Source organism: Lolium perenne, chromosome 4 (assembly GCF_019359855.2).
Source record: "Lolium perenne isolate Kyuss_39 chromosome 4, Kyuss_2.0, whole genome shotgun sequence".
NCBI lineage: Eukaryota > Viridiplantae > Streptophyta > Magnoliopsida > Poales > Poaceae > Lolium > Lolium perenne.
Window position 1 is genome coordinate 142316650 of NC_067247.2, and position 8956 is coordinate 142325605.

Here is an 8956-nt window from a genome sequence, read left to right on the forward strand (position 1 = left end):
GTTTTTTCTAATAAAATAAAATTATTTTTACAAACCCTAGCTATTTTGTTGTCTCTCTCATATGGGTTTAATAAAACCTCCTCTTCTATTTCTTTTAACCAAACCCTAACTTCCAAATTCAGTTTTGTAATTTCATTTTAAAGCTGGACTTGTTTTGGTGTGGTTTTTCAAAGTTGTTATCAAAATCAGTTTTCAAAATCAAAGAGGAAAACAATTTTGAAATAGAAAAATAAAATCTAACCCCTCTCCCTGGGCCACTCTCTCTTCTTGGCCTAGTTTTCTTCCTCTCTCCCTTCTAACCTGGCAGCCCACCTTCCCTCTCCTCCCCTTCTCTCCTTCTGGCCCAGCTCGGCCCAAGCCGAAACGGTATCCCCTCTCTCTTTTCGTTGTCGCCTTCCTTCACGCGTCACACGCCGAAGCAGAGAGAGAGGAGCACGGCGCCTCCACCTTTGCCGCATGGTCCTCCCTTCTCTCCTCTTTATCTCTGGCACCAGCGCACCACGCCAACCCCACCTGCTCCTCCTTATCTCCTCCCTCCCCCTTTTTCTTCTTCCTCTCCAAGCCAGGAACGAGAAGGAGCACAAACCCCCTGCCGCCGTCCACTTCCTCATGGCGCCGCCATCTCCTTCACCCCCTCGCTGCGCCACCGCCGCCAAACGGAGCGCCTCGTCGACCTCTACTACCCCCTGCAAGCAATCGACCTCGCTCGCCTCCAATCGCCGCCGAATCGCCGTTCCCCTTCTTCGTCTCCGGCAGCAATTCGTCGAAATTCCGGCGCCACCCTCCTCCTCCGCGTTCATCGACCTCTCCATCGTCTTCTGGGTAAACGTCCGCATCTCCTCGGCCTCCTTTTCCTTCTTCTCGCTTCCAGTTTCCTCTTCTTCACCATGGTACCGGCCTTCTCCTCCGCAGCAACTCGCCGCCGACCATCTTCCGGTGGTCCCCCGCTTCTGCCGCCACCTCCGCTTGGTCCGCGCCGACGAGGCGACCCCGACGCCCGCACGCGCGCATCCGGGGGCCCTCGGCAACGCCCGCCCGTGCGACGCCGAGCCGCAGTCACCGCCGCTCCCCACGCCGTGACCGGCATCGAACACCTACCGGGCACGCGCGCTTGGTTCGCCAGCGTGGCGCCAGCTCAGCATCTCGACCCCACCTCGTCAGCGACACGGGCTAGACTCCCGCGCAGTGAGAAATCCTCTCCAGATCCAGATCTGCAAATCTTGCATCTAGGCCCCTGCAAGTTTTTCGTGCTCAACCCGCCGTCCCTAGCTCCTGCTCTTTACACCATATCCCCTGGAACTTTGTGAATCTAACCCGGGGTCCTTCCCCTGGATAGATTTTGTTCTCAGGTCCTTTTCGTATTAAATAAAATCTGTTTATTTATTTTAAAATGACAAAACCCTAATCTGCTAATAACTTTTAAATGGTAACTCGAAATAAAAAGTGTTATATATGAAAATTGATCAGAAAAATGCAAGGAACATTACTATGCCATCCATTCATCTGTTTGCATCTCGCATCATGTCACGCATTGATAGTTATGCATGTTCACCTTACATATATGCGGAGTATTTCGGTTTTCCAACTAGGGTTTTCCCCGCTCCGTTTAATACTGAAGTAGCTCACCCCTGCCATGTTATGCCATGCTAATAAACACTTAACTTTGTCGATAGAAAATGCAACGCCAACCTAATTGTTTGCCCGGGGTTCCGACTCCGATTAAATTGGATAAGTGCATCGCATCATCCTTGCCATGTCATGCATGCATATCGTCTTGAGCATGCCGATTCGTCTCCCGTAGTAATAAGATTGCATACGTTATGTGTTCCAGCATTTGCTTCTTCCCGGATAGGATCACGAAGTGGTGCGGTGAGATACGACGAGTTCTCCGGATGTTCCTCGGCAACCTTTAACAGGCAAGCATTTCCCCTATACTTCTGCCTCTGCAGAAGTCGCTCACCTATTTTATTTTGCTTTCTCCCTCATGCTATCCTTAAGTTGCGTTCTTGTCACGTGTCCTTTCCACTTGTTACCTCAAGCAGCCCATATTGCCACCACCACCTCCTACGACTATTGTTTGGTTATCGAGTCTGCCCTTGCGAGTCGTAGTGCATGCTAGTGCTGTTTTATCTTGTTACCGTTGTTGTTATCTTATCGGGTTATATGTTGGGAAGAATCATGGTTACTTTAGTTGTTGATATTTGTTTAGCGGAGGCATCGGTGGGTCAGCTGATCGTTTTGTGACGGCTCACTTGTGTTTCCTAAATATCTTAGGACCCCGAGTTCTTGTTATCTGTTCCGAGACTGAGCGCTCTAACCACACGTGGGTATGCTTACCGGGTCTCCCCTCGACCACTGCCGGAACCTACAGCCTTGTCCAGTGGCCACAACTAGTTTGGATGTTTGTTTTGTTTCTCCCGGGCGTGCAAGCTTGTTTCTTTGTGGTCAGATGATATGATGTTACTCTTGGGGAAGCCATGTTGCCTTGTAACCCCGTTGTCTCTTGCACGCTCGTAGGATGCGGTACGTATTGCTGAAGATGGATTCACCCTGCGGGCACTGTTTCCATCCGAAAGCCGTAGACGCAAACAGCTAAGTCCGCTTCGGAGTTTCGATCGGGCTCTAAAACGGGTTAACTTAGTTAGGTGGCTTCCTGGACATTGTTGTAGTGAAGGAGAGTGCGTGTCGTGATATCCACCTGTCGTAAGTGGGTTGATTGTGCGTGTGGGCACATTTGGGCACCCCTGCAGGGTTACAATCTTATCGATAAGCCGTGTCCGCGGTTATGGACGACTTGGAGCTGTATGACTTGACCATAGACAACTTACACCTGTTGTTTCAATACTATTAACTTGCATAGTAAGATAGAACAACTTAAATAATAAATGGTTAAAACTTGACAACCGTGTGGGTGCCTTTGTAAGTACCTCCTGACGAGGGGGGAACACATCGGTTGGGTTATGTTTGCAGAGTATAGAACTGTTAGCTTATGCGCTCTCCCATCTTCTCTGATTAGACGAATGTTGTAGAGTGTCTCTATAGGTTTTTAGTGCTTGCGCGCTGCCGCTTAACTCCACCATATTGCCTATGACGTTCCTCTTGCGTCCTCTAAGTCCCATGCGTGCCTCAAGTACAAAGGACGACTGGTTGACAAATGCTTATACGTCTTGATGTCTTGATAAGTACGAACCCGTACTTATTGCTGCTTCTACGGGATATAACCGGGCAGGTATGAAGATATGTTCGATGAAGACGACGTTAGCAAGGTTACCCTTCCGGCTTGGCCTGGGCAGGGTTATGGACGCCGCTGGTTATCTTCAGGACTCTTAGTCCAATTTATATCTTGTCCGTACTCGGACGTATTCGATCTTCTGTATGATTTGGATCTGTGTTGTATATTTGTATCTTGACTCGTTGGAGTCGTTGTTGTAATATATGTCTCTTGTGGGCTCTATTGTAATCTTGTTGTAATGTTACTGCTCGTGTTAATTCCTCTGGCATCACGTGTGTGATTTGTCGCGCACGTCGTGTCGGAGGGCGTCTCTGAATCGATATCGTGTGGATTTCGGCGGGTTCGCTGGGATCCTCAGGGTACCGATTCCGGGGCGTCACAAGTTGGTATCAGAGCCCAGGTTGCGGTACCCCACTAGTCCAGCCTGTAGGATAACCTTGCCAACGGACGTTAAGTTAGCGTGTCAAACCTATTTTCTAAAATTCGTTGGATAGATATGATCAGTTCTAATTTTCCTCCTTACCTCTATTCTTTCTCCTCTTACCTCTGCGAGTTTTGAGTCTTCTCTCTTATCGGCTTCTCCGAGTCTTAGGTTCTGACGTGGGTTGGACGATCTTTGCCCCTCACCTAATAGGTTCGTTCTTTGGAGGATCTCGACGGAAGTTCATCATCAACAGCGGCACAACGACTTCTTGTTGGTGGTGTCGCCGTTCTACATGGAGCAACAATTCTTGTTAGTGGTGTCGAGAAGATCAACACTTCGCCAGAAGAAGGTTCCACCTCGAGGTCGAGTGATTGTCAACATTGTACAAGAAGACTCGATAGTTTAACCAACTCCCCCTTGGCTTGACGTGGAACCTCGGGGCGAGGTTCCTTGTCAGTGGTGTCGATTGTAACGGCCCCGGGTAGCATCCCATAATAGATTTGTTTGTTCTTTTTCTTTTATGCATCATCATGTATCATGCATCATATCATTCATGTTTTTTCTAATAAAATAAAATTATTTTTAAAAAACCCTAGCTATTTTGTTGTCTCTCTCATATGGGTTTAATAAAACCTCCTCTTCTATTTCTTTTAACCAAACCCTAACTTCCAAAATCAGTTTTGTAATTTCATTTTAAAGCTGGACTTGTTTTGGTGTGGTTTTTCAAAGTTGTTATCAAAATCAGTTTTCAAAATCAAAGAGGAAAACAATTTTGAAATAGAAAAATAAAATCTAACCCCTCTCCCTGGGCCACTCTCTCTTCTTGGCCCAGTTTTCTTCCTCTCTCCCTTCTAACCTGGCAGCCCACCTTCCCTCTCCTCCCCTTCTCTCCTTCTGGCCCAGCTCGGCCCAAGCCGAAACGGTATCCCCTCTCTCTTTTCGTTGTCGCCTTCCTTCACGCGTCACACGCCGAAGCAGAGAGAGAGGAGCACGGCGCCTCCACCTTTGCCGCATGGTCCTCCCTTCTCTCCTCTTTATCTCTGGCACCAGCGCACCACGCCAACCCCACCTGCTCCTCCTTATCTCCTCCCTCCCCCTTTTTCTTCTTCCTCTCCAAGCCAGGAACGAGAAGGAGCACAAACCCCCTGCCGCCGTCCACTTCCTCATGGCGCCGCCATCTCCGTCACCCCCTCGCTGCGCCACCGCCGCCAAACGGAGCACCTCGTCGACCTCTACCACCCCCTGCAAGCAATCGACCTCGCTCGCCTCCAATCGCCGCCGAATCGCCGTTCCCCTTCTTCGTCTCCGGTAGCAATTCGTCGAAATTCCGACGCCACCCTCCTCCTCCGCGTTCATCGACCTCTCCATCGTCTTCTGGGTAAACGTCCGCATCTCCTCGACCTCCTTTTCCTTCTTCTCGCTTCCAGTTTCCTCTTCTTCACCATGGTACCGGCCTTCTCCTCCGCAGCAACTCGCCGCCGACCATCTTCCGGTGGTCCCCCGCTTCCGCCGCCACCTCCGCTTGGTCCGCGCCGACGAGGCGACCCCGACGCCCGCACGCGCGCATCCGGGGGCCCTCGGCAACGCCCGCCCGTGCGACGCCGAGCCGCAGTCACCGCAGCTCCCCACGCCGTGACCGGCATCGAACACCTACCGGGCACGCGCGCTTGGTTCGCCAGCGTGGCGCCAGCTCAGCATCTCGGCCCCACCTCGTCAGCGACACGGGCTAGACTCCCGCGCGGTGCAAAATCCTCTCCAGATCCAGATCTGCAAATCTTGCATCTAGGCCCCTGCAAGTTTTTCGTGCTCAACCCGCCATCCCTAGCTCCTGCTCTTTACACCATATCCCCTGGAACTTTGTGAATCTAACCCGGGGTCCTTCCCCTGGATAGATTTTGTTCTCAGGTCCTTTTCGTATTAAATAAAATCTGTTTATTTATTTTAAAATGACAAAACCCTAATCTGCTAATAACTTTTAAATGGTAACTCGAAATAAAAAGTGTTATATATGAAAATTGATCAGAAAAATGCAAGGAACATTACTATGCCATCCATTCATCTGTTTGCATCTTGCATCATGTCGCGCGTTGATAGTTATGCATGTTCACCTTACATATATGCGGAGTATTTCGGTTTTCCAACTAGGGTTTTCCCCGCTCCGTTTAATACTGAAGTAGCTCACCCCTGCCATGTTATGCCATGCTAATAAACACTTAACTTTGTCGATAGAAAATGCAACGCCAACCTAATTGTTTGCCCGGGGTTCCGACTCCGATTAAATTGGATAAGTGCATCGCATCATCCTTGCCATGTCATGCATGCATATCGTCTTGAGCATGCCGATTCTTCTTCCGTAGTAATAAGATTGCATACGTTATGTGTTCCAGCATTTGCTTCTTCCCGGATAGGATCACGAAGTGGTGCGGTGAGATACGACGAGTTCTCCGGATGTTCCTCGGCAACCTTTAACAGGCAAGCATTTCCCCTATACTTCTGCCTCTGCAGAAGTCGCTCACCTATTTTATTTTGCTTTCTCCCTCATGCTATCCTTAAGTTGCGTTCTTGTCACGTGTCCTTTCCACTTGTTACCTCAAGCAGCCCATATTGCCACCACCACCTCCTACGGCTATTGTTTGGTTATCGAGTCTGCCCTTGCGAGTCGTAGTGCATGCTAGTGCTGTTTTATCTTGTTACCGTTGTTGTTATCTTATCGGGTTATATGTTGGGAAGAATCATGGTTACTTTAGTTGTTGATATTTGTTTAGCGGAGGCATCGGTGGGTCAGCTGATCGTTTTGTGATGGCTCACTTGTGTTTCCTAAATATCTTAGGACCCCGAGTTCTTGTTATCTGTTCCGAGACTGAGCGCTCTAACCACACGTGGGTATGCTTACCGGGTCTCCCCTCGACCACTGCCGGAACCTACAGCCTTGTCCAGTGGCCACAACTAGTTTGGATGTTTGTTTTGTTTCTCCCGGGCGTGCAAGCTTGTTTCTTTGTGGTCAGATGATATGATGTTACTCTTGGGGAAGCCATGTTGCCTTGTAACCCCGTTGTCTCTTGCACGCTCGTAGGATGCGGTACGTATTGCTGAAGATGGATTCACCCTGCGGGCACTGTTTCCATCCGAAAGCCGTAGACGCAAACAGCTAAGTCCGCATCGGAGTTCCGATCGGGCTCTGAAACGGGTTAACTTAGTTAGGTGGCTTCCTGGACATTGTTGTAGTGAAGGAGAGTGCGTGTCGTGATATCCACCTGTCGTAAGTGGGTTGATCGTGCGTGTGGGCACATTTGGGCACCCATGCAGGGTTACAATCTTATCGATAAGCCGTGTCCGCGGTTATGGACGACTTGGAGCTGTATGACTTGACCATAGACAACTTACACCTGTTGTTTCAATACTATTAACTTGCATAGTAAGATAGAACAACTTAAATAATAAATGGTTAAAACTTGACAACCGTGTGGGTGCCTTTGTAAGTACCTCCTGGCGAGGGGGGAACACATCGGTTGGGTTATGTTTGCAGAGTATAGAACTGTTAGCTTATGCGCTCTCCCATCTTCTCTGATTAGACGAATGTTGTAGAGTGTCTCTATAGGTTTTTAGTGCTTGCGCGCTGCCGCTTAACTCCACCATATTGCCTATGACGTTCCTCTTGCGTCCTCTAAGTCCCCTGCGTGCCTCAAGTACAAAGGACGACTGGTTGACGAATGCTTATACGTCTTGAAGTCTTGTTAAGTACGAACCCGTACTTATTGCTGCTTCTACGGGATATAACCGGGCAGGTATGAAGATATGTTCGATGAAGACGACGTTAGCAAGGTTACCCTTCCGTCTTGGCCTGGGCAGGGTTATGGACGCCGCTGGTTATCTTCAGGACTCTTAGTCCAATTTATATCTTGTCCGTACTCAGACGTATTCGATCTTCTGTATGATTTGGATCTGTGTTGTATATTTGTATCTTGACTCGTTGGAGTCGTTGTTGTAATATATGTCTCTTGTGGGTTCTATTGTAATCCTGTTGTAATGTTACTGCTCGTGTTAATTCCTCTGGCATCACGTGTGTGATTTGTCGCGCACGTCGTGTCGGAGGGCGTCTCTGAATCGATATCATGCGGATTTCGGCGGGTTCGCTGGGATCCTCAGGGTACCGGTTCCGGGGCGTCACACATAGCCCTTGGAGATGCTTCCTTCTGGCCTTGCACGGTTACGAGCTTACTTCTTTAAGACTCCCATGAATCTCTCAAAGGGGAACATATTGTATAGAAATACAGGACCGAGAACGCCAATCTCTTCAACCAGGTGAACTAGGAGATGTGTCATAATATTGAAGAAGGATGGTGGGAACATGATACGTCCATTTTGCATCACTATTTTATATCATAATTTACTGTTATTCATTGATATATTTCATATTTAGAGATGATACTTATGTTATTTCACCTATTTTGCATGTTTCATGATTATTGGAGAATCACTCACCGGAGTCAGGATTTTGCTGGAAAAAGCACCGTCAGAATGCAATATTTCTGAAGATCAACAATTGACGTAAGTTACACCGAAGGTCTTATTTCTCCAGAAGAAGGAGCCAGCCAAAAGGAGGGACCGAGGAGGGCCGCCATGGCCCCCCCCCCATAGGCCAGCGCGGGCTCCACCCTGGCCGCGCCGCCTTGTGGGGAGGGGGCCCACAGCCCCCTTCGGCTGTCTCTCCTTCGCGTACTTCATCTACCCGAAAACCTAAGGTGCTGGGAATAATCGCGAAGAGTCACAGCCGCCTCTGCGGGGCGGAAAACACCAGAGAGAAAAGAGCTCTCCGACAGGCTGAAATCCACCGGGGAAATTCCCTCCCGGAGGGGGAAATCGTCGCCATCGTCACCGTCATCGAGCTAGGCTTCATTGGAATCATCATCACCATCATCTCCACCACCGTCACCGTCATCTCCACCGCTGCACCTCGTCACCGCTGTAACATCTAGGGTTGAATCTTGATTATTTCATAGGGGAAACTCTCCCGGTATTGATTACTCCTTGTTATTGATGCTATTGAGTGAAACCATTGAACCAAGGTTTATGTTCAGATTGTTATTCATCATCATATCACCTCTGATCATGTTCCATATGATGTCTCGTGAGTACTTCATTTAGTTCTTGAGGACATGGGTGAAGTCTAAATGTTAGTAGTGAATTATGTTGAGTACTATTTAATGGTTTGATATTTAAGTTGTGGTGTTATTCTTCTAGTGGTGTCATGTGAACGTAGACTACATGATACTTCACCTTTATGGGCCTAGGGGAATGCA

General features: G+C 48.7%; 1 long non-coding RNA gene across 1 annotated transcript; it reads left to right on the plus strand.

Annotated features, from left to right (window-relative positions):
* The first annotated feature begins 456 nt into the window (after nucleotides 1-456).
* LOC127294080 (uncharacterized) lies at nucleotides 457-8733 on the plus strand. Its single transcript, XR_011742866.1, has 3 exons — nucleotides 457-822; nucleotides 913-1916; nucleotides 3230-8733. It is a non-coding gene; the product is annotated as an uncharacterized lncRNA (long non-coding RNA).
* Nucleotides 8734-8956: the final 223 nt, after the last annotated feature.